The sequence below is a fragment of the Megascapheus bottae genome, chromosome 20, assembly GCF_031878675.1.
Source record: "Megascapheus bottae isolate mThoBot1 chromosome 20, mThoBot2.hap1, whole genome shotgun sequence".
Classification (NCBI taxonomy): domain Eukaryota; kingdom Metazoa; phylum Chordata; class Mammalia; order Rodentia; family Geomyidae; genus Megascapheus; species Megascapheus bottae.
Window position 1 is genome coordinate 18,804,645 of NC_143528.1, and position 26,058 is coordinate 18,830,702.

Consider the following 26,058-nt stretch of genomic DNA (forward strand, 5'->3'; position numbering starts at 1 on the left):
GGCTTTTTTCTATGTATGTGGTACCGAGGAATCGAACCTGGGTCTTCATGCATGCTAGGCAAGCACTTTAACCACTAGGCCAAACTCCCGGCCCCTACCAAGGGTCAATCTTGTTTTCCTGCAAATATGTGTGACTATGAATTATGCCTTTTTATTAGATTTTAAAAATTATTTTATAATTTAATTGTTATATTTAACTTAATTTTAAAAGAATTATTTTTTTTAATCCAAAGTTTAAAACCTTTTTTTAGAGGAGAAAATAATATCAATTCTTTACCTGTGGTTGGCTGGCATTCTCAGAAGAGACGTATTAACAAGAGAAACGCATAATGAATTTATTTGACCAAGGTTTTACATGACAGGGGAGACTGCAGAAATAAAGAGCCAATGACCCTGGAAAAGCTGGCATTTTACACTCTGTTTGATGAAGTATGATCAGACAAATAAAGGATAGGAACTAACACAAGTACCCTGGGGAAAGAGCAAGACTTGTTTGTTTAGCTCCTTCTTCAGCAACTGGTATAGACTCAGGATCTCTCTGAAATGAGAATCTTATGACCTAGAGATAAGTCAGATAATTTTTTTTAATGGCCTCAAGGGGAAAACGGTAGGAAAGTTCAGTGAATATGCTTTTTCCTTTTGCTTAGCTTAAAGAAGCCAATGTGCCAAGCTATCCTGCACTCATCACTACCAAGCAATGAAAGTTACATTAATTTTCCATGGAAAGTGATCTATTCCATTGAACCCCAAATGTGTCTTTTGCTGGCAATATTAATGATACATGTTCTTTTAGCTCCCTTGATTTTATAATAAAAGACAATAAATAGCATCAGTTCTTCTAAACAGATCAATCCTCAAGTTTATAACCAAGTTCACAGTTGATAGTTTTTTCAGAATAAGAAAACCAGGGACAAAAATATGACCATGTACTTACAAATTTTTAGCTGCTTTAAGAAGACACTTTACATTCCTGACCTCTGCACCTGTGTACATAGCTGATTCTTTGAACCAATAAACTCAGACAGAAGTGTCATTTAAAAATGGCTTAGCAGTAGTGTGAGTAGTTTCAGTGGTGTTATTTTACCTGAATTCATCAGGGATAAAAATCAATGGCTCCCATAATGCATTTGGTCTTGTTTCCTGATAGTTCTTCCCACAGACTGAAATCCCTGAGTTTCCGTGTAGCAACAGTAACAGAAAAAACAATTGCTGAGCTGATTGAGATCTCAATGATTTACAGTCAACATGTTGACTTTTCTGAAGGTGAGTTACTCTGAACAATAAAAGAGTGTATTGTTTTGTCTATTTTTAAAAACACATTTTTACACATAAAATGTTAAGTAGAATTGCACAACTCTTGGTCATTTGAACTATCAGATTTCTATTATGCTTCACAAGCATATAAATCCTTAAGGTTTTCAAATCTATGCAGAAAAAAATAGAAATACCAATAAAGAATGTTTTTTATTTAACATTTCAGTACAAAGACATGACAGCATTAACTAAATTAACTAAACCAAATCAGAACTATGTTTTTGGATCTTGTAATATCTCTTGCTATATGAACTGTGAAATAAAGGTCTTTGTCCAGACATGTCTTCTAACTACACGTTATGTACTTAATTCATTATTTGATCACATTAAACAAAAAGGAATATACATTTTCTCAGCAATGTATTCAATTCTTGGATATCTCTTATGGATATGTAATTCCATTGTCTTAACCATGGCTTTATTTTGAAGGTACTTTCAACATGGAATATAATCAGAACTAGTTCTTTAGAATTAACTCACAGAACAGCTTCTAAGAAAACAAACCACTGAACTGAGGAAAAGGAGAAAAATGAAACTCCACACACACACAAAATGTATATTTTCTTTATCTGTTCTACACTTGTTCAGCATACTAACATTAACAAATAGAAGCCAGGTGCTTATAGATGTTATGTATAGTGTATTTTTACTGTAGATGATTCCTTATTGTAACAAAAACATCAGACTCTAATAATATCAAACTTGACTACATGTATAATTGTTATGAAAATTCTGAGTGTTATTAAAGCAAATCTATTAGAACTTTTGTTACTAGATTATTATTTCCAGATCCTTAGACAAATAGCTTTCAAAGATTTCTTTCCAAAATGTCAGATAAAGGAATTCTAAAGACCCTTCATCAGTTCATTTTCCTCTCTGAGCAATTTTTGTCCTTTCCCTGCTTTGTTTCATTTTGAACTGTGATGAAAAGTGATTTTAACATTTTGACATCTGGGTGTGTTTCCTCTATAAATAGTAAAAGCCATGTAAATTATTCTGTTTAACCTTTTCTGCTTAGACCACCAGGAATTTGAGGGAAGGTTGCAATTCATCTTTAATAATGTTTAAAACAACATGGCATGTATATCTGCAACACTGCTTCGGGTAGCTTACATAATCACCCCCTACTGGATTCTTCCAGTGACCTGAACTTTCTCCTTTGTAATTGTAACTCCTGCCAGATGCCCCTTAAAGGCTTATTACAATTTCTACTCAGGATCTTTTTTTGGAAGAAGAGCTTATCCTTCCGCTCTAAAGGCCTCTGTGTTTCCTCACTCTTTACCTAGCCCCTTCTATTGGAAGGCATGGGCAATGAATGTGTAGGCGTGGACGGAGTTATGCTCACTAGCACTTGACTCCTATTGACATTCCAGAGACTCAGAGTTTCTAAGGCTACATAGAAATTGCCCACACAGGCTTTGTTCACATGTGGATCGAGACACATCTAGACTTGGTCAGTGACACAGCCAACCTGGATCGCAACCTCAGACAATCCTGATAATATGGTGAACTACACTCTGTCTGAACTTCTGGGAAATCCTTTGAACTAACACAAGACATCATGAAGTCAGTTTTCCTGAATATTAGCCGCAGCCTCCCGAGCTTCTGGGTCCTCTGACTGCCTATCTGTCTTCTTATCAGTGAAGAATAAATCACTTGCCTCACTGCATCCTTGGACAGTTCCCATTCTTCAGGCAGGTCCTATGGAAAGCTCTTTGGAGTGTGCCATAAATCTGTTCATCTTCAATGTGTAGCTGAACCAGTAAATTCTTATTAACCTATATTGTCACTATTGGAAAAGGTAATAAAAAATGTCCTAGGAAGAACAACAGAAAGATTGAACACATAAAACTGGGGGTGGGCAGAAGAATTGCCCTTTAGAATAAAATCACTAAGAAAAGGAGAAAGTGAGAAGCAATGCCCAAAAGATAGCAGTGCATAGACATATGCCTGAGTTTTCTTTATTTCTTAATATAAACTTCATCATTGGTTGTAATCAACATGCCAACAGCATACGCAAGAACGTACATTATAAAACTCTGATCCTGTCCAAAAAAAAAAAATCTTAAAAGTAGAACCATCTGCTTTCTTTCAACCAAGCTTTCTTGTATTATCCGTGCCTAAATTTATCTAGGAAAGGTTTACTGTTGTTGTTGTTGCTATATTTTTTTTCTATTTTGTTTGGTCTATATTCTGTCCATATATACCAACATAGCTGTATCAATTCAGATTCTACCCTTATAAAGTTATATCAATTCAGTGTATGAGTCAGAGAGGCAGAGTGTGGTGATTAATTCCTAGGAGCTTAGTATGAGCCCTACCTGATGCAAATGCAGCCTCAGGGATTTCTGTGGGAATACATCACTTAGGGCAAGTTACTTAATCTCCCTGATCCTCACCTGGCTTTTCACAAGCAGCTATAATAATAGTACCTATTAAATGAGCAATACTATTAACAGAAAGGGTGAGATAATGAAGAAAATATTTATCCCTTGCTACATAGTATGTGTTATATAGATCTCACTGTCATTCTGTAACAAAAGACCAAGAGCTGTTACCGCCATTGCCTCATATTTGCAAAATCCTAGGTTTGATGTGTAGCTATGCAAAAAATAAATGAAGAAATAAACAAAACCAAAGGCCTATTTGTTGTTATTGTTTGGGCCATCAGCCATCCGTCACTTTTCCCTTCAGTCAGGTTCTTTCTGTTTGCATTACTCAGTTGCATTACACCCTAAATATGTGTTTGTTTCTTTTCTTCTTTTTTAAATAAGATATTTATTCTTAATGGTCTCTTGCTCTTCGTGGTCTCATCTCTTTCTTACAAGATGAAATATGTATGGAGCCTTGCTGACTGCCCAGGACACATGATAGACTTGTAAAACTCCATGTTTTCACACATGCTGTGGCCTCTATTTGGACAGAATTTTCTCCCTCCCAGTCTCTTTAATTTTAATTTTGCTTTATCTTGATTTTTTGCCAAGTCCCTATTTATCTGAAAAGTCTAGATCCACTCTTAAGCCTTGCCAGGTTTGTCAAGGCACGCCGAGCATGATCCTTCATGAACCCATAACAATGATGTCAAAGATGCATTTCCACATGCCATGTTATTCACAATGGACCTTTTTTTTCTTTCCTTGGCTGAAACAGGGTCACACAATGTAGCCCAAGCTGGCATTAAACTCCTTATCCTTTATGGTTGCTTATCTTTTCAAAATACACAGTTTCCTAAAGACAGGGACTAGGAGCTACAGATGGTTTGGATAATCAATAGATATGGGTCCTTCAACGGGTAAAGGTCACCTTAAACCTACTTTAGGGCATAAGCATCGTCTCCCTTTTATTGGAAAAAGGTAAATGATCCATGTCAATTTATGATAAATGACACTTAGGGACTTTGAAATGCAGACAGAGTGGAGGAAGAAAAGCAAAAGTAGACACAGCAGAGGAATTGCTTCAAGAAAGTGTATTTTGCAGAGAGACTCTTCAATTTGTTTTGTGTTAGTTGATTTGCTTGGACAAAAAAAAGTGCAAGAGTGAAAATTCCATAAGAAACTTCCTTTTGGGCTCTGTCATGTTTTATCAACAAATATAACTCGTTATGACATAAATGTACTTTTTCCCAGGCCAGTCTTCACTGTCACTCAGAAGCTCAAATCATGGGAAGCCACAGTGTGGGGAAGCCAAATCTTAAGAGAACTTTCCGTCCAACTAGACATTAGTATTTATTGCATAAGATTCTCAAGTTTGGAATCAAGAAAACTATCAATAGCTTTAAAAAATTTCACCATGACAGAAAGTAAAAGATTATTTTTCTTATAAAGATGTGTGCTTCCAGCCGGGCCCGGTGGCTCACCGTGAGACTGTAATCTTCAATTAACCATTAAAAAAACAGGAAATGGGGTTGTGGCTCCAGGAGTAAGGTGGTAGCCTTGAGCTGAAGAGCTCAGGGACAGCACCCAGGCCCAGACTTCAAGCCCCAAGAACGACAGACAAAAAAGATGTATGCTTCCAGATATAGTATATTTTCTTGACATTCATATATAAGGGCCTAAAATTTCCATCAACTGTTAAAAAGCTTTAGCTTGTTTTGCTATGAAATTTAAAACATTCATGAAATTAAATACATTAAAACTTCATGACTAGAGATGAATGACTTGTGGCAGAATTATTAAATATAAGATAACAATCCAATTTGTAGAATTATGACCGTAAGTGAACTTGATAGCCATGACGGAGTTGCTGGCTGATCTAATTCAAGCTTTTCTATCAGCAAGTTATTACATTATGATGTAAAATCACAGGTGGATGTCTCTGCTCATTGGCTATTTCAGGAGGGAAGATCTCTGACAGGCTCCTTCCCTGTTCACAGTTGCTAAGAAATAGGACTTAGTCCGAGGCCTGTTATCTGATTTATCCTGGAATGTCTCAGAATAATCCTCCAAATCCCTTCTCCCAAGCACATGAGCCATCCTCTCATTCTTTCACTATTTGGGGGTCTTATTTTAAGAAGGAAATTAAACATCCCTCAGAAACAATTCCTTGCAACAAAAATATGCACTACAGAGAAGGAGATATTCCCAGAAGTGTGGCTATATTAAGATCACAAAATTAGGTAAAGGATATAAGGGTCCCCTTAAATAGCTGGTTTATTCCTATCTCTGGTGTGTGTGTGTGTGTGTGTGTGTGTGTGTGTGTGTGTGTCCTGGGAGTTGCACTCAGGGACTGAGCACTGTCTCTGAGCTTTTGTGGTTAAGGCTAATGTTCTCCCACATCAATTATAGTTCCTCTTCTTGCTTTTTGCTGGTACATTAGAAATAAAAGTCTCACCGACTTTTGTTTGTATACTGGCATCAAACTACAGTCCTCAGACCTCAGCTGCCTGATTAGCTGAGATCACAGGCATGAGTCACTGACACATCACCATAGGTCATAGCACTTGAACTCTGGATCTGGGCGTTGTCCCTGAGCTTTTCAGAGCAAAGCTACCACACTACCCCTTGAGCCACAGTGCCACTTCTGGTTTTCTGGTGATTAATTGGAGATAAAAATCTCATGGGCTTTGTTGTACCCATGCTGACTTTGAACCGTGATCCTCAGATCTCAGCCTCAGATCTCAGCTAGGATTACAGGTGTGAACCACCGCATCCGGCTTCTGCTAGAAACTTTTAAAGAAAAAAATTAGAAAAATCATTGCAGAATTATTGGAATCTGCCTGGAATTGCGACCTAATCCAACTACTGCTGCAATCTATCAAGAAAATAAAATCTGAGCCGGGCTCATACCTGTAATCCTAACTACTCAGAAGGCTGAGATCTGAGGACCAAGGTTCAAAGCCAGCCTGGGCAACAAAAGGACCTGGGACTCTTATTTCCAATTAACCTCTAGAAAATGGAAAGTGAGGTTTGGCTCAAGGGTAGGGTGATAGTCTTGAGCTGAAGAGCTTGGGGACAGTGCACAGGCCGAGTTCAAGCCCTATGACCCACAAAAAGAAAGAAAGAAAAACAAAGAAAGAAGGAAAGAGAGAGAGAGAGAGAGACAGAGACAGAGAGAGACAGAGAGAGAGACAGAGAGAGAGAGAGAGACAGAGAGAGAGAGAGAGAGAGAGAGAGAGAGAGAGAGAGAGAGACAGAGAGACAGAGAGAGAGAGAGAGAGAGAGAGAGAGAGAAAGAGAGAGAGAGAGAGAGAGAGGGGAAGGAAGAAAAGAAGGAAGAAAAGAAGGAAGTAAAAGAAAAAGGAAAAGAAAGAAAATCTGAAATTAGTTTTCCACATTTGTAGACATTGAAAAGAATTTCTGGCTTCTGCACAAACCTTGTCCCCAAACTACTGAAGGAAAGGGAAAAATTCTATGTATTCCTATTCCTATTAATCTTAAATTGAGCATCTATCAATTTTTCTTACTGTTGCTTGTACTTTTCTTTCAATCTGAAACAGTCAGCTTGCTGTGAACACCTCAAGTACTATCACATCATCTGGCGTGACAGCATCTTTTACACATTAGGTCAACTTCTATTATTTTATTATTTACACATCAAAAATAAAACTACTTCTAGTTGCCAATATTAACCCCTAAAAGAAGTTAGCTATGCATTTTTTGAGAAAGGATTCTGTGTAAGCACAATGGCCCCTCAAGGATGGTAATGTACTGCTTTAAAAGCCACCCCACATACTTCTCAACACAACTAAAGTGACATGTTCTCACTTCCAGCATTTATGTGATCAGAGATACAGAGAACAAGCACAGAACTCAGTAACAAAATGACCCTGGAGATAACGTGGAATATACTTGTGTTAATTTGCTTTGTTTGCATTAGAAAAGCAACTATTTAAAAAGGCTCATAGAAAGCTCAGAAATACCAAAGAACATCTCTGAAGCAGATCTAGGAATTGTACGTTGAGCCTGCCCAGGTTTCCCAGACTGTAATCCAGAACGTGGCATGTGTGTATAGGAGAATTACAAATTTGAGACAAGCCTACGGCTATATCTACCTAGCAAAATCCTCTCAAAAGAGAAAGTAGAAAACCACTGAATTAGAGGATGAAACTATTTTTATCTAGTTCCAAGAAACCTGCTTGGATCAAGTTTCTAGACACACTGGAAATGGAATCAGCAGTTCTCAGGGAGAGTCATCACCATACATGCATGCAGCAAGTAAAAATGCCACCTTTCCCGAAGGGAATACAGTGAATAAATCAGATCAAAGTCACTCACAACAACCGATGATAAAGCCCTGAAATTTTAGTGACATTTACCAAAGCTGACCAAAAAAGTAAGAATGAAGCAGAAACACATTTTTATCTGTAAGAATCCACAGCCAATTTGGGGTGATTGAACAATGAATTACGGGGCAATAACCGAATTTGCTAGCAGAAACAAAAATCGAAGATAGAAACTTCCTGCATGTAGATCAAACATTTTCTGTATCAAATCCTGGTAATGTGTCTTACCTACCAAGGAAGACTTCCGATACAATTCCCGATGTATTTGTAGCTCCCGATATCGAATGTATAACTTTTGAACCACCTGAATATCTCCATTGTCAGGGAAGTCTGCCAGAGAAGGTCATTTAATTAATCTAAAGTGCTTCATAGAGTTAGAAACATTTATTTGTATAATAACCGTCATTTAGAAAGTACAAACTTGCAGCTGTTTATTAAATGTGTATGTCAGCATCTCGTTAATTTCTCTGATGCTATGATGTCACTATTGCTCCCCTCCATTCCCGCATGCATAAAGAGTTAGAGAGGTTAGTCACGTCTATCAGTTTCCATTACAGGTACTTGTAGATACTAAATTAGATCATGCAGAGTAAGTTTGGTCCTAGCATGTAGCATCCTATCTGTTCCAGAGCAGGTATTTCCTGTTTATATCCCTGTGCTGTATTTCCCAATCTAGCAAGTCAATTACAACCTCTCCCTTCATATATAATCTACAAAATACAACTTGCCCCTCCTCAACTTCCTTCCCTCTGCAGACATGTCTTGCTTCACTCATGGGACAGAATGAAGCACTTCACTTTCTCAAGTTGCACACACACACACACACACACACACACACACACACACGCACGCACGCACACGTGCGTGCGTGCACACACACAAAGTACATAGCAGAGAAGAGATAGCCTACCTGCAAACTTCCAAAAGGAAAACTCATTAGTACTTTAACCAAAAAAATGCCAATATGGGCTGCTCAAGAAGCACATATGATAACATAGAAATATTGTTTGAAGAATGTCACCTGAATAAAGTCACAGGCAAGAAAAAAATAAACATGGAAAGACAAGCAGGGTAGCAAGCAAGACTAGTACTGTAGCCCCAGAACCATCTACATCTTTCAACAAACAGCACTCTGGCTTCTGAGTTAGTATACAAGAGACACAAGAACTTGAATTTGATAACTGATGTTTTCTAGAAAAAGCTGCAATGCTTTAGCTTATGAATATTTTGGGTAAATTGTAGTTTTTGTTTGTTTGCTGTGAATAACAAGCACTCTGACACTGAGCTTCACCCTTAAAATACTCTTGAGGTCCGAATTTCACAATTTCTTTTTTCTGTTTTTTGTTTCTACAGATACATCCAAATGGTTTCATGATAGAGCTGTAATAAATTTGGAACAGGGTATCAGATGAATAACTTGATGATATTTTGATTCAATTTGGTTAGCAAAATCTAGCTGAGAAATCCATTGCACTCTAAAGCACCTGTAGTGCATATATTTGTTTCATGAAATCAGTTTATTGCTGTAATCACGTAGATAAGTTTTTACAGGCATTTTTAATTCCTGTTGTTCTGACTCTCCAACACAAATCTGTTCCGGAAGTCTTATACCATTTAAAATATAAGCCCTGAGTAATTCATTTCAAAGAACTTCATAAGCTTTTCTCCTGGGTGGAACAGTGTTCAGGAAATCATTTACCTGTAAATCACCTTTACTCAGTCTAATTATGCCATGAGTTCTATAGAAACCTGAGTGGTAAAAACAGCAGCGGGCTTATATTGTTTTTATTTGTTAACTAAAGAGGAAAGTCTTTCATAGTTCCATTCTTCAAGCTGAATGTATTTATTGTTTGTAACTTCTTACTAATGTAAAAATGCCACCTATTCCAGCTACAGTAATTACATTTTCCAGAAGCTGAGCAAAAAAAGTAAACAATGGTTTTTAGCTCTGTGAGGTTTTTTTTCTTTCTTTTTTTTCTTTTTGGTTTGGTTTTTGTTTTTGTTTTTACAACTTTATAGTTTAACTTTACACTCACCAATCACCTTGATCTTGGAGATAAAGGCTTTTAACACTGAGAACAAAATACCTCCCACTGTTGTTTCCTGTTCTTTCGCCCTTTCACATTTATGGTCCCAAGTAACTATGCATGTAAATATGAGTCACTTGTTTTGGGACATATGTTTTATAAGAATTCACCTCAGGACAAGTCACATTAGAGCACATCATTAGTGCCTTAAAAATTCCACCCACCACCACTCAAGGCCAACAATGAAACAAGTATTATATCACAAAATACTAGAAATAGAATAATGTCTTAGTATAAAGTAAAACCCATAATTTAAAATATTCTATGTATTTTGTAGCTCTGGCTTGAACAAAAAGAGAGCAAAGTAAGTTGTTGGGGATAAACCAAGAACCTGAAGCACGTGGTTCACTCAACGAAAATCAGTCAGGTACTTAATCAACATTTAATACATAAATGAATAAAACATTTCTATTGCTTAAACTAGAATAATTGCTTTTGATTGTTTAACTATTTAATTGCTCATTCAGAAATATCAGGCATTGTTCTCAGTCAAAGAAGGACAAGAAAAAAGGGCAAGGAACATACAATAAAATAGACATCATTGAGTACATAGGAAGAAATTCAAGCATGACGATGTATAAGGTAGGCTGAAACCCTTACAAATGGAAACTGCATGTAATTAGAAGCATTTGGTGAGAAAGGGGTTGGTTGATTGGATGGGAAAAGGCCTTGCAGAAAAAGAGAGGGAGGGAAAGAAAGAGGAGAGGAGAGGGATATTGTCTCAAACTCTAAAGGAAGGCAGGCACTCCTCTGGGGCCACAAAGATAAAAAGCCATGAAAAAGATTCTGAGCTAGACACTTGTGGCTCATAACTATAATCCAAGCTACTCAGGAGACAGTGATTTGAGATTGGTGTTCAAAGTCAGCATGAGCAAGAAAATCCATGGGACTTACCTGCAAATAACCACCAAAAAGCCAGAAGTGGACCTGTGGCTCAAGTGATAGAGCATTAGCTTTGAGCACAAAAGCTCAGAGACATTGTCTAGGCCTGGATTCAAGCCCCAAGACTGATGTGTCTCACACACACACACACACACACACACACACACACACACACACAATCTACACATACACACATTAAAAAAATCTGTATTTTCACTATTTTTCCCATTACCATAGATTCCTATTAATCCCGGGAAGTCTTTATAGTCTACAAAATGCATTTATAATTTCTTGACTTTTTTACTAATTTTTCATTGATGAACATTTACTCGCCTCTGATTAAATCCTATAATACCAGCTCCTGGGTAAGCAGTGATGGACATATCAGGACCCGCTCTGTCTCAATGGCTGGATACAGGAGAACACATTTGTCATCCAAGTTACAGGGAAGCACAATGGCTATGTGCAGTGGCTTGAGCCTTTGCAACATGGCAGAGCAGAGGAGAAGGAACATGGCAGGCCAGCTCAGGTATAAATCAAGACCCTACTTTCAAAATAACGAGTGAAAGTAATATATGATTGCTTAAAAATGTAGCAGTTGTCTAAATATGAATTTTAACCTTTAAAGGATCTGAAGATTCTCCTTGAAAAAGGCTAATGCTGAACACTTTTATATATTAATTCTTTGACTGAAACATCTATAAACTGAGCTATGCATCAAAATAGCCTTGAAGGGAAAAGGGGCTTTGACTTAAGTTAGTAGAATTTTATACTTGAGTAATGCATCTAGCTGGAAAACTTTAACCTTATACATAGTCATTGCATGATGTACAGGGAATTAGAAATATCCTACACAAGCTTTATTCTTAACAATGAAACATACTTCTAACAAAATTAATTATATTGTAGATATTATTTATATTGTATTGATTATGCTTTGTCTGTGGATTTGAATTATTTTAAATGTGTTTTATTCAAATAATTTCTTTCTATGACAGCATTTATCAGTATTTCCCCTTAAAAATACTGATGTGTTTTAATATGAAGTAAATTATGAGAAGCATTTTATGTGGCTAGTGTTTTCAACAGAATTACAGTCAGACGTCGAAGAACTGTTTGCTTAAAAAGCAATGAAAGAATATATAACATTTGAAAAACACAGAAAGTAAATCACTCAAAGCCCTCTGCCAGCCCTTAGTGAAACAACTGCTGGCATTTTACCTTTTGAAAAGCAAAGCAGATATAAATTGTGTGAGCAGTACTCCCAGGTAAGTGAATGTCCCAGTATCTTCTGCCTTCCTCCAGCAATGATGCCTTAATCCATTTCTGCAATCTTCTCTTTGGTTTCTTTCCAGAGTTTTATGCCACAACAAGCACATTTCTCCTGGAACAATTTGCAACGTAATGGCCAGAATCTCACAATCCTGTCCTTTATAGGAAAGTGCCATCCCCACATCATAAAGATCTGTATTATGGCCCCCTGGAGAAGCACACTTTATATTCAACCCCCTCTCAGACCACATACAGGTGAAGAATGAAAACTTAAAAAGTCCAGCCTTGCTAAATACATTGACTCAAATAATTTCTAAGCCAGGTGTAGTGTTTCATACCTGTAATCCCAGTGACTCAGGAGGCAAAAGCAAGATGGTTGAGAGTTCAAGGCAAGCCTTGGAAAACATCCAACATCCTCTTCCAAAACCAAAATTTGTACAAGGGCTGAAAACATGGATCAAGTTTTACAGTGCCTACCTATGAAGCATGAGTCCTTTGGTTCACTACTCAGTAATGTGAAAAGAAAGTATCTGTCATAATTACAGTGCTGTGTGATCACAAATTCATCAGAAAAATAAAACCTCTAAAGTAATCATACGTTTATGTAACCATATAAGATTGTACACCTTTAAGCTTAGCATGCCCTGATGCTAAAAATTGTTTTTATAGGAATCCAACAAGAGCAATGATTTGCCTTTGACCTCCAAATACAGATATCTCTCTTAGGGTATGCATCCTATTACTATTGCAATTAATGACTGTGTACACCTAAAACACCCAACAGTTGTGGGAAATAAAGTAAAGGAGTCATAATGGTTACTGTACAGATGATATTTAGAGATCACTTTTGCCAACTGGAGTATAGCTAAAGTGGTAGAGTGCCTGCCTCACAAAGTACAAGATCCTGATTGAAATCCTAGTTCTGCTAAAACTAATTCATAAATAATATAAGAAGAAGCTTCCTTTCATCAAACACTGCTTCTGTTCTTCTGCAGTCATGAATGACTCCAAATGGATGAGTAACCTTCAGAGACGTAGTTACACTGGGTTTAGCTTTTGCTTTATTTTGCTTGTCATCTAATCTCATATCTTTACATCACTATCTGTATTTACTCATTAAGAAATACAAACTTTCAGCCCACCTTCTTCTTTGCTGTGCTCTTAGCCTTTTTTTCTCCCTCATAATTGTTTACTATCCCACTGTACTCCTAAAGTTTCCAGAACATTAGAAGACTGATCAGGTTCCCAGTCAACATTCTATGACCTGCAAATGATCCTTTTTGGAAGGAAATTTGTAAAAATCTATCCCTGTTTAAAAAATGGTCACACAGCCATTTCTAGGAACATATCCGTAGAAACATGACCAAAAATTACTCAAAAGAAGATCCTTGAAGAATGTTGGTAATAGTAGTATATTTAAAATAAAGCATAAATAACTTTTAAAAATGGGAAACAATAGCTGAGTGCTGTGCCTCGCACCTGTAATCCTAGCTACTCAGGAGGCTGAGATCTGAAGATCACGGTTCAAAGCCAGCCCCAGCACTAAAGACTGTGAGACTCTTATCTCCAATCAACCACTAGAAAACCGAAAGTGGTACTGTGACTCAAAGGGTAGGGTGGTAACCTTGAGCTGAAGAGCTCAGGGACAGAGCCAAGGCCCAGAGTTCAAGTCCCACCACGGACAAAAATAAATAAATAAATATAAAAACAAGAAACATCATGCTGCTCACTAGTAGCTCACAATTTTAAAACCCTAGCTATTCAGGTGGCTGAGATTTTAGAGGATAGTTGTCCAAAGCCAGTCCAAGCAGACAAATCCACAAGATTTCATTTTCAAAATCACTTACCTTCTCCCCCGCCAAAAAAAAGCTAGGGTGAAGAACACCAGCTACGTGCACAAAACTAAGCAAATACAAAGTCCTGAGTTCAAATCCCAGTAACAGGAGAAAATATGGAAGAAAAATGATGACATAACCACACAATAACAAATTAAATTACAAATATATAGTATATTTCTGCATTGACATGAAAAATATGACACAATTTTGAGTGATGAATATAAGCAAATCTCCCCAAAATATGACTTAGAAGTCCATTTGTTTGAAATGTAAGGCTTAAAAAATTGAGTTCTTCATAACTCTCCTCTTGATCACCACCCAATTTATGGGTCTGTAGGATTTTTGTTTGCTAAATTTCCAGACTCATTTCCTGTCACTGAAAATACTTCATTCAACTTTTTCCTACCAAACTCAGAGCAGGATTGTAAAATTGAATCAGATGATTTTAGGAATGTGACGGTAACATGCAGCACCATTAAGGAAGGTTACAGCTTCTAGTGACCTTCTTCCAACACATGTGCCTCAGTGGGCCCTTCATGATGTGACTCTTAGCTTCCCGTACTTCCTGTTCATGATCAGAGATTCCTCTAGTGAGTAGATTCACCTCATCAGACACACCAGTTGCCAAGTTCGTTTACTGTTAAGATAAGAAAGAGGAAATGATGTTCAGGTCTTCTATTTATAAGAAAAGGCATTTTGAATGCACAACTCTCTTTGGAATACACCAACCACTCTATCCCGTAAGTTTTTGGGGAAACTATTCTTCATTTCCTTGATGTAACTCTATTAATTTTTCTTTTCATTCTTTGTGGTATTGGAGATCACACCCTGGATCTTACTAGACAAGGCTTGTGCCACTGGAATATGCCCTCAGCCTTTCTCTTAATATTCACCTTATTCCATGGTTATCTAGAAGTTAATTTCTGAAGATCACAAGGTTTAACATTTTCCTAGGAAAATTTAAGGGAGGGGCTGGGTTGGGAGACATGAGAGAGAATGATGAAAGCTCTATATCAATTAAGGTGCTTATAAACTTATTCGTTGAATGGTAACTCCTTTATACAGCTATTTAAAATAATAAGATAAAAATATCCCTTGTTCAAAACATGTAAGAGTTACTATGAGGCCAAGTATATAGCATAATTTTGTTTGAAAACTACATGAATTTAGCTATGTATGTATCAAGAAATGAATGGATTGCCTTTTCACACTTGCACAGGGCTCAATGGTGACTTCCCCAAACTTGTCCAGGGCCCAAAGGCTTGAACCTGCGATTGTTACCTAATTTGAATAAACTTTGTAGATGTCATTAAGATGAAAATCTGGAGAATTGCTCGTCTTGGATTACTAGAATGATTCCTAAATCCACTAACAAATGTCCTGTGAAGAACCAAAGAAGGCAAGGTGAAATTCTATGCAGTTGAACCTGTTGGCGTGGAAGGCCAAAGTAGCCAAGCCACCATGAGAAGCTAGGAGCAAAAACTAGTTACTGTCAGGGGTCTCTGTGGGGAATTCTGCCTCCTGAAATGGGAGAAATAAATGACTGACCTTTTAAACCACTAAACATGAAATTTGTGACAACTGGTGGCAGGAGCAGAGTGGGGGTGAGAGGAAGATACGAAAACAGAGGTAGTGAGGCTCCAATTGCTATAGGTATTGGACAGGCTGGAATCTATTTCTCAGACCACAGGGATTTACTCACTTCTGTTGTCCCAGGTAAAAGGCTGAACTTAGTGGTAGCTCACATTCTTTTAGCCTTAGACTTCTCCATTTGAACTTTCACATGGACATCTCACCAAGAACACAGCCACATCCTGTTGTTATTGTATCTTTTCTCAAAGTGGAATGTTGGTAATTGACTACAGGGATTTTAGAGGATTTATTTTCCAGGTCATTATCATATAAACTTCATTTTTTACTTGCCTCTCTCTTTCTCTCTTTTCCTCCCTCCCTCCCTCCCTGCCCCCTTCTCTCTTTCACACACACACACACACACACACACACACACACACACACACGCACACATTTTTATGCTCACATATACACACAGAAAAGGTTAAATCTAAAACATGAAAATATTAACTGTTCATTTTAAGCAGCTGTCATTTTTCATACACTTTGAGAATATTTGCTAGACTATTGAATGGGATTGGGCTGCTACATTTGTTACCAAATCATTGGAAAGTCCCTTATTATGCTGTGAATCATCCCAAGGTACACTTATTTTTAGCCGTTTTCCCAATGCTGTCATAAATCAGAACTCATCTCTATCCTTGAGATTCATGTCTCATTTGCATAAATAAATATTGAGAAGTGATGGGCAGAAAGTTCTTTATCAATGAGGAAGTTAAGCAGGTGACAAAGAAACTTATAAATCTGTGAATTCAGAAGTCTGATGTCTTGGACTGGATTACCTCTTCATTTTATTCTATATTGTATTGTATATAACTACATATTTATTATATTTTATATGTCTAATTATAATAACAAATTCATGTATATGCTACCTTATCATAGTCTTTCCATTTTCTATTCTTCATCCTGCTTCTCCCACATTATTATCCCTTAGAAGCCTTCCTTCCACTGATTAAGCATGAAGTGGTTATGAAAGACATTCTTGGAATGAAGAATAAAGGGAAAGTATGACTTCACATGAAGGAGCAACACAAGTCCTCTCCAGGAAGCACTGACCACTCCTGAAAGAATGGATGAGATCTCCAGCAACAGAGCAGGAAATGGACTCATTCATATGGCAGCAGAGAGGACAGTGGCCCAGCGTGTGGATTGACACAAGAACTAAAGGTAACAGGATAGGGAAAGAGACCAGGGACAAGGAAGGGGATAGAAAACTAATCAGACATGGATTTTATTTTACAGAAAAAGAAATAAGTTAGAGACTTTTAGAGTACAAAGAAGTGTTGCTCCCCAGAAAACCTAGATGACAAACTTAGAAGAAGGTGCATTGAAAATGGAAACAACAGAGTCATTATTTCCCTTGCGGCAAATTTTGGAAGTGATAATTAAGATTCATGATGGAGAAGACAGAAGAGTAAGTGAGTTACCCAGAGCAGAGGGGATAGCATTAAAGTGTTAAAGTGATAGGAAAGGCCAAAGGAAGCAGGTAAGGTCTCTAGGTATGGCCTTGGAATCTGTTCTGCTTTATGACTTCAGAAATGCTCATTTCAAAAAAACTAATGAGCCTTCTGTCCTCATGTTAAAACAATGAGGGGAAATCCAGTAAAAATGATTCCAAATGCATAGCACAACATGCAACAGCTCTGGAATGGACTCCAAGTCATTCTGAATAAAACTCTTTAAGAGCAAATGACAGCTTTGCTGTCTGGCTGCGTGTGGTTCTCAGGCAGGATGAGCAAACTTCCCACCATCTGTTGTTTCCCTAGCTTGCTAGAGCAAATTCTAGAACTTTTCCTCCTAGGCAATCACTTATTGCTTTACTAATTTTTAGCTCAAAGGAAAGATCTTTCAGACCATATGTTTATAGATTCATGTACATGTGTGCGGGGAGGGTAGTTTTAGTGGGAGATTTCAATTCTATTGTCCCCCAGTCTGAACACAAAGTAGAGCTGCCATATCCTAGGCCTGTTTGTTCTGTAAACAATTTCTGCAATTGACTGAGCTCATTTGAAAGTGCCTTTTAACCCTTGGTGGAATACAAACTGACCACTTACCTTTCACAGGTCCATTTCCTTTCTACTCTTTCCTTTTATGAGATGTAATTTCTCCAGAACCTTTGTCCAAAATCAGACTACTCTTGCTTTCAGACCGTACCAGCTTAGATCTTATTTACTATTCACTCTTTGGGGTTCTTAGGGATGGTATTTGGTTTGGTTTGGTTTCCTTTCACAACCAGAACCTTTATAAGACAGAGTTTTTATATACTGTAACAGTGTTTTAAAAAGACAGAGAAGGGGACTGGGAGTTTGGCCTAGTGGTAGAGTGCTTGCCTAGCATGCACGAAGACCTGCGTTCAATTCCTCAGTACCACATACATAGAAAAAAAAAGCCGGGAGTGGTAATGAGGCTCAAGTGGTAGAGCTCTAGCCTTGAGGAAGTCCAAGCCCTGCTTGGCAAAAAAAAAAAAAAAAAAAAAAAAAAAAAAAAAAAACAGAGAAGGGCAGATAATTCACTTAAGATTTTCTAGGCCTACTTCTTCCTCCAAATAAAAAAACTAGTTGAAAATGATTCCTTTGGAAGGAGACTACTATACGGTAAGAGGTTATTTGCAGTGAGAAATCACCTTGTCAGGGTGGCAGTGCTTTCCAGAGCAAAATAGCAACTGTGCAAATTCTGTTATCCATGACAATGACTTGCAAGCTTACCTATGGCTTAATTTCTAAGAACCACTCATCTATTCCTCAAAGTTACCTGGGCATCTAGATCTATCTATGCCTTCCCAGATTCCGAACAACGATGGGCCTGTGTGGTAGTTCCTACCAGTAATCTCAGCACTTAGGAAGCAGAGGAAGAAGGACAGAGTTCTAGGCCATTCTGGGCTGTATAGAAAGTTCTAGGACTGCTTAAATAGGGAGATTTTTGTTGAAAGGGAGGAATCATGAAAGGAAGGAAGGACAGGAGGGAGGAAGGGAGGGAGGGAGGGAGGAGAGAAGTAAAGGAGAGAAGAAAAGGAGGAGGAGAAAGAAAGAAGTGATAATTACTCTGGTTCCTTCTCTAACCTTTGGCTATATAGTGATAAGTGGTATAAGGTAATTTCTTTGGTAGAGTGACCATGTGGTACTTTGAACTGCCTGTCCTTTAGAGTTGGATTAAGAATTTTTCCAGAAGTCTGATGCCAGTGTTTCACACCTATAATCCTAGCTATGTCTCAGGAGGCTAAGACATGAGAACTGAGGTTTGAGACCGGCCATAGCAGGGAAATCTGTAAAATACCAGAAGTACAGCTGTAGTTCAAGTGGTCTTCTACTATCTTTGAATGAAGAATCTAAGGGACTATACCCAGGCCCTGATTTCTAGCCTCAGTGCCAATACATTCACCCTCTGCCCAACCTCCACAGAATTTCTCTAGCTTCACTAAAGCTGAAAAGGTGGCATTTGAGAGTAGGCCAAAAGTGCAGTGCAGGGAATAGAAGTCACTCTTTGCTAAAAGCTCCAGTGATGGTGCTACTAGTTCTGGCTTTGCCATTAACCACAACAAGCCACTGAACCTTGAACTTATTAAATTTCAGTTCTCTGAAATGACATGGAATCAATAGTTCTCAAATCAGAACAGCTAAAATAGAAGAGACTATGATTACCTAGAAGTATTTAATTTGCTGTGCGAACATGTATATTTAACACTCTTGCTTGCTAACAGGGTTTAGAAGGGAAGAAATCAAGAAATTAGGGTTAGAGATGTTGCAAAAGTTCCTGTTCCAATTATGAGACAAATTATTTCTACCCATCTGCATCCTCATTACTTTCTAGTAGAAAAATCTCTCAGCTTCATGATGTGTCTTGAACCCATTTTGTCTCTAACATAATATGATGCTACCTGAAAAAAAGAGAGAGAGAATTAAAGCATCGTGATCAAGACCTATTAACTGGCTAAGACATTGCAATCAGTTATCTCATGAGTTGATTCTAAGGCCAAGTTGTCTCCATCTTAAAGTAATGCATTGTAGGAAATTTGAGGTTTCAATGGGAAATGGTTAGTACTAAAGTGATCTAAGAAACAGAACAGGAAGGGAGAAAAGAAATGTTCTCTTCTACTAAAACATAGCTTTGAGTAAAAGCCCACAGAAAACTTGCAGAAAGAAGACTTTTATAGGACAGTTCAACTGTAACTTGTGCATATTTGTCTCTTAGTATAGCAAGTATTCTGTATATAGAAAGTAAGTAATTTTATGATGCACTTTGCCTTGTTATACCATGTAATTTGGCAAGAAAATGCACACACAAATCCAACCAATTACCTATATAAGTGCTTCAATGATATCACTTTACAACAATTTCCCCTTAACACGTGTAATACATTGCAATAAGCTTAAAAAATGAGGCAACTTCCCATCTAATTTGACACTTCAGTACTGTTTCATATCCTAGAAATAACCATGAGAAGGACATAAAGATAATTTGAAATAATCCTGTGTGATTAACTATATGAAGTTGTACATGTCATGTTCACACAACAGTCTCTCTTAATACACTTGAAAAATTGAAAAGTAAGGGAGTACAAGTACTCTTAGAAATCAGAATAGCAAAATAGCTGATTATCTTGGGTCAAATACTGTATTAAGCATTGTAACATCACATATAGGATTCTCTGTATAAGTGACTCTCACAATTTTGAGTGACACAGATAAAGAGGAAAAGAAGAAAATGAAGAGAATTTGAAGAAGAGTAACCACACATCTCTATTGTTTCCATGGTAAAGAAACATTTCATGTGGGATAATGGAGCAAAGCTGACAGAAAGGCAGGGCATCTTCAGAAGATGCGTGGAAGTCTTGATTCCTAGGTAAAGGAATTTGCACTTTAGAGAAATGTTGAAGGGTTTTTGTTTTTATTTTTTTAAGAAAATAGCAACATGCTTGGGTATTTCATGTTCCAACAGTTTCAGTGTTCTGTCTAATATCTTGAAAAGTAGGCAAGGCCCAAAGCAAATATTTTAATGAGATTAATACACTGTTTCAGATATAAAGTATGAAATCCTAACCTAAAGTGATGACCTAAGAAAAGGCAAGATGTTGAGAACTCTTCATAAGGTAGAAGTTGAAGGTCTCCATAACAGGTTAAAGGTGAAAGCTGAGAGACAACACCAAGGTATCAGCCTTTGTCTATTTGTTGACTAGTGATACTGCTTTTGATTTAGATCTTCAGTTGAAAAGCCATCACTATTCTGGGAATTGTACCCTGTATCACTCCTTACTCCATTAATATAAACAGTTATTACTTGTCAATTAGTATATGGAGGGATGATCATTGACATCATTGACACAATGCCTCTAGAGATGAAAGGTGTTTTGTTTTGTTTTGTTTTTGTCAGTGGTGGGACTTGAACTCTGGGCCTAGGTGCTGTCCCTGAGCTCTTCTCCTCAAGGCTACTGCCCTACCCCTTGAGCCACAACGTCACTTCTGGTTTTCTGGTGTTTAGTTGGAGATGAGTCTCATGGACTTTAGTGCCCTGCTGGATTTGTACCTTGATCCTCAGATCTCAGCCTCCTGAGTAGCTTGGATTACAGGCATGAGCCACCACACCCGGCTGATGGAAATATATTTTGAATTCATGTATTCTGAATTCAAATATTAGTGAAGTGACAGAAAACTTGGTAAAAATAAAAGGAAAAGAGGGACTTGAAGTGTATGATAGAAATTAAGACACAAACCACCTGACTGATCTAACTATAACCCTTTTGTATATCCTATCCATAATAACAATACAATACATTTTATAAAAGAAAGAAATTAAGACAGCAAAGGTAAACATGGATTTTTATGTCCTATTTTCACCTCAACTTTTTTTTTTTTGCCAGTCCTGGGCTTGTGCTCAGGGCCTGAGCACTGTCCTTGGACTTTCTCAAGGCTAGAGCTCTACCACCTGAACTTCAGCACCACTTCTGGCTTTTTTCTATGTATGTGGTACCAAGGAATTAAACCCGGGTCTTTGCCCATGCTAGGCAAGCACTCCCGGCCCTCATCTCAACTTTTTGTCTCAACTCTTTTCCAAATACCCTTTAAAAACTAAAATTTCAATACATTCAAAATATTTTAAAAATCCAACAGGAATATTAACGTTAGCAATACATTTTGGAAACTGAAAACAAAATAATTAGCAGAGGAAGTAGGTACAGCATGCTTGCCAGGAAAGATGTTCCTCACAGCAAGGATTTGGAAGAACCTAGCCTAGCAAACCTGACTTACTCTAACCAAAGACAAAACACTGAAGATTCTTCAAGAAAATAGCAGCTAGCTCATCCTAGATGAAACTCACCATCCTAACCTCATCTACACACACACACACACACACACACACACACACACACACACACACACACACACACATGCATACACCAATACCAGTATAGAGTCAAAACAGCAAACCTTGTGATTTAAAATATTACCATAGAAATGTAAAAAAAGAACTCAGTATAAAAACTAGAAGATAAGGTGAGGAAATGTAGGAAGCTGAAGATTGAAAGAATAGATAAAATTGAAAGAGGAAAAAATAAAACTAAAAAAGAAACTTGGAGAATTTCTGAAGGGAAATGATCTGCATTGAAGAGTTCCAGGAAACAAAAACAGGGAGAAAAACATGAGATGGAGAAAAATCATCAAAATGACTAAGTCAAGAAAAATTTCCCCAGAGCTGAAAGCTATGAATGAGCTTCCAGATTAGAAAGACCTACAAGTGCCAAGTTCAGTGAATGAAAATAGAAGCACATATGTACATCTCATTGGTAAATTTAGAAAGGGGAGTGAGGGGAGATTTTTCCACTGAGCAGAGAAAAAAACAGGTCACATGTGAAGGATTAAGAATTTAAGTGATTTTGAACTCCTCAATAACCATGTTGGAAACCAAAAGATGTGAAAAATGGCTTCAAAGTTCTGCGGCAAAAATAATTTTCAAGCAGTAATTCTAAACCAGGCCAAATGATCAAGTAAATGTGAGAACTACATTTGCAGCCATGCAAAATTTCTAAAAGCTAACAGCTACAGAACAGACATCGTGACCAAGTCAGCTAGATGGGAACAGCACAAAGCTCTAAAAAAAAATAAAACCCAAACCAAACCAAAAAAGAAAGACCTTTCCAAAAAGAAAAAGGAAACTCATATCCAGGGGTGAAGAGAGTGAGAAGGAATTTTCACAACTGAGAAAAAGCTTAAAGAAACACTGAGAGATGTAGGTTTTGGTCATAGGCTATAGTTTGAATGGATCTCCCAAAAGTCCAAGAGTTAGAAACTTAACCCCCAGGTTATTGTCTTTGATATTTGCAGGCGAGTCCCTTAGACAGCTCTTTGTTGGCACCCCTCTGATGGGTTTAGTGTATGACAAGAAAAGAGACCTGAATCCATGTGCTCCCATGTACTTTCCGTTGTGATGTCCTTTGCCACAATGTTAGGACAAGCTGGCCATGATCACATGCCAGCACCTAAATATTGGATTTCCCAGTCTACAGAACTGTAAAAACTACATTTCTTGGATTATGAATTACCTACTATGTGATGTTAGATGCAGAAAAAAATCTAAAGCATCTCCTGCTCATCCCTAGATGAAGGAAGAAATGGCTGAACTCACAGCCCTGACAGTTGGCAGGGAAGAGGCCCGGGAAACTGTGAGATAACCCCTGCTTCCTGTGGCATGAAGACAGACAGACAGGAGCTACATTTGGTTTTCTGGATCAGTGGGAGGGGTCTTGGCTAGAGGGCTTTATCCATGAGACTGTACATGGAAAGATCATAGTTAAGCCAATCTGTAGCCTCCCTGGCTTCCCAAATGACGAGGCAGCCCCTGACCTTGGACCTTATTATCAGGCTCCACACAGAAAGGGAAAAGTAATCACAATGTGCATATGGCTTAGTCATCATTAGCACCTAAAATGCCTAGTACAGGGGTAACTGTCTGTAACTGCAGTACCCCGTAGGCTGTGGCAGAAAGATAGCAAGTTCAAGATCACCCTGAGCTACATAGTAAGACCTCCCCCTCCAAAAAATCTGACTGAGATATAGCTCAATGGCAAAGCATTGCCTAGCAAGTGAAACATCCTGGATTCCCCTGTACAGGAAGGAAGGGAGGGAGGGAGGAAGGGGGGAGAGAGAGAGAGAGAGAGAGAGAGAGAGAGAGAGAGAGAGAGAGAGAGAGAGAGAGAGAGAGAGAGAGAGAGAGAGAGAGAGAGAGAGAGAGAGAGAGAGAGAGAGAGAGAGAGGGAGGGAGGGAGGGAGAGGGAGAGAGAGGGAGAGAGAGGGAGAGAGAGGGAGGGAGGGAAAAGGAGGGAGAAAGAGAAAGAGGAGGGAGGGAGGAGAGGAGGGAGGGAGGGAGGGAGGGAGGGAGGGAGGGAGAAATGGAGAGGAAGGGTAAGGAGATGAGAGGAGCGGAAAGGAAAAGAAAGGAAAGATTAAAAATAAAAATTAAAGGAACAGTTCTATAAATAGACATAATTCATAGGAGAAGAAGATGGGGAAGGAAAGAAATCGTGGATAAGATGTGGGTGGATCCCAGTCCTCATGCTATTTGTGGAAAGCCAATTGAAATGAATGAAAGGGATAAATTAGTAAGTAGCAACATCAGCAGAATAGTAAGAAATATAGATACTGGTGTCAAAATCCTCAGCTAAAACAAGTTAGTCTTAAGGAAGAAGAAATTAAGAAGACAGCTGGCACCAATGGCTTAAGTTTGTGTTCCTAGGTGCTCAGAAGGCTGAGATCTGGAGAAATATTGTTCAGAACTAGAGCCAGCAGAAACTCAACAAGGCTCCATCTCCAAGTAAGCAGCGAGAAGCCAGAGTGCGGTATAACACAAGTGGTAGAGGGAAAAGTGGGGTAAGCAAGCCATGCATGTGCAAGGACCTGAATTCAAACCCAGGTACTGGCCAAAAAATAAACAAAATAAAAACATGGATAAGGTTTCTCTTAAATCCTTTTGTTTGTTTGTTTGGCTTTTTTTTTTTTTTTTTTTTTTTTTTTTTTTGCCAGTCCTGGGCTTGAGCTCAGGGCCTGAGCACTGTCCTTGGACTTTCTCAAGGCTAGAGCTCTACCACTTGAGCCTCAGCACCACTTCTGGCTTTTCTCTATGTATGTGGCACCAAGGAATAGAACCCGGGTCTTCGTGCATGCTAGGCAAGCACTTTAACCACTAGGCCAAACTCCCGGCCCCGGTTTCTCATAAATACTTTAAAGAGAAGAAACAAAAACAGTAATGACTTAAGCTGGGTGCTGGTGGCTTCTGCCTGTAATTCTAATTAATCCAAGAGGCTGAAATGTGAGAATTGTGATTTAAAGCTACTCCAGGCAAGAAACTCTGTGAGGCTCTTATCTCCAGCTAACCATCAAAAAGCAAAGGCGGAGCTTTGGCTCAAGTGGTAGAACACCATCCTTGAAAAAAAAATGTAGTGGGACAGTGCCCAGACCCAACATCTACACTGGCAAACAGTGTCTTAAAAATGATGAAGGTAAATCAGCAACTTGTAGGAAAAAAACTTAAGGAATATGTTGTCACGTAAAGGATCAACCCCAGCAACAATTCACAGCCTCTGGCTTAGGCAGATTTCTCACACTTTTTGAGCCAAAGTTGCTTTTGCTGTAAAATAGAACAATCATGACTAAATAATGAGCATATTATTTCATGACTCTTTGATGAAGAGGAATTTAAGTAAAGGACTTTGCACAACACTTGACATATAGTAAGCACTCAGCTAATGTTGGCAATTATCTACTATTCTAGCTTTGGGTTTCTCAGTAGAGAAGTGTGCTAACCACCACTACATGATAGGACAAAATACCTGAGAACATCATCAACGTAGAGGAGAGATTTATTCTGGATTGCAGTTTCTCCAAGGTCATATGGCCCCATCGCTTTCACCTTGTGGTAAGGCAGAACGTCATGGAGGAAGTATATACAAGCAGGGGACAAAGGGTGTTGCTGCAAACATCCCCTTCAAAGGCACAACTCCCAATAACCTAACTTCCTTCCCCACAGAAGCTCTCACCCCCTCCCAACATACCATTAACACAGGAGTCCACCAAGTCTTCAATACAGGAGTCTCTGGAGCCTATTTCCCATCCAAACCATAGCAAGCAAGAAATCAAGTCTCTGATTGCAAGGGATGGGCAAGGTGTTAAAGTGGGGAATGTGATGAAAAGCTGTGGGGGGAAAAATGGGAGTGAAACTGGGAAATAATTACTGTGTAAAATGGACGGCCTAGCTGAGGTGAGACAGAAAGGTAAAGCAACTTCAAAGCTGCCATGGTCATCTCAGACAGGGAGCTAAAGTA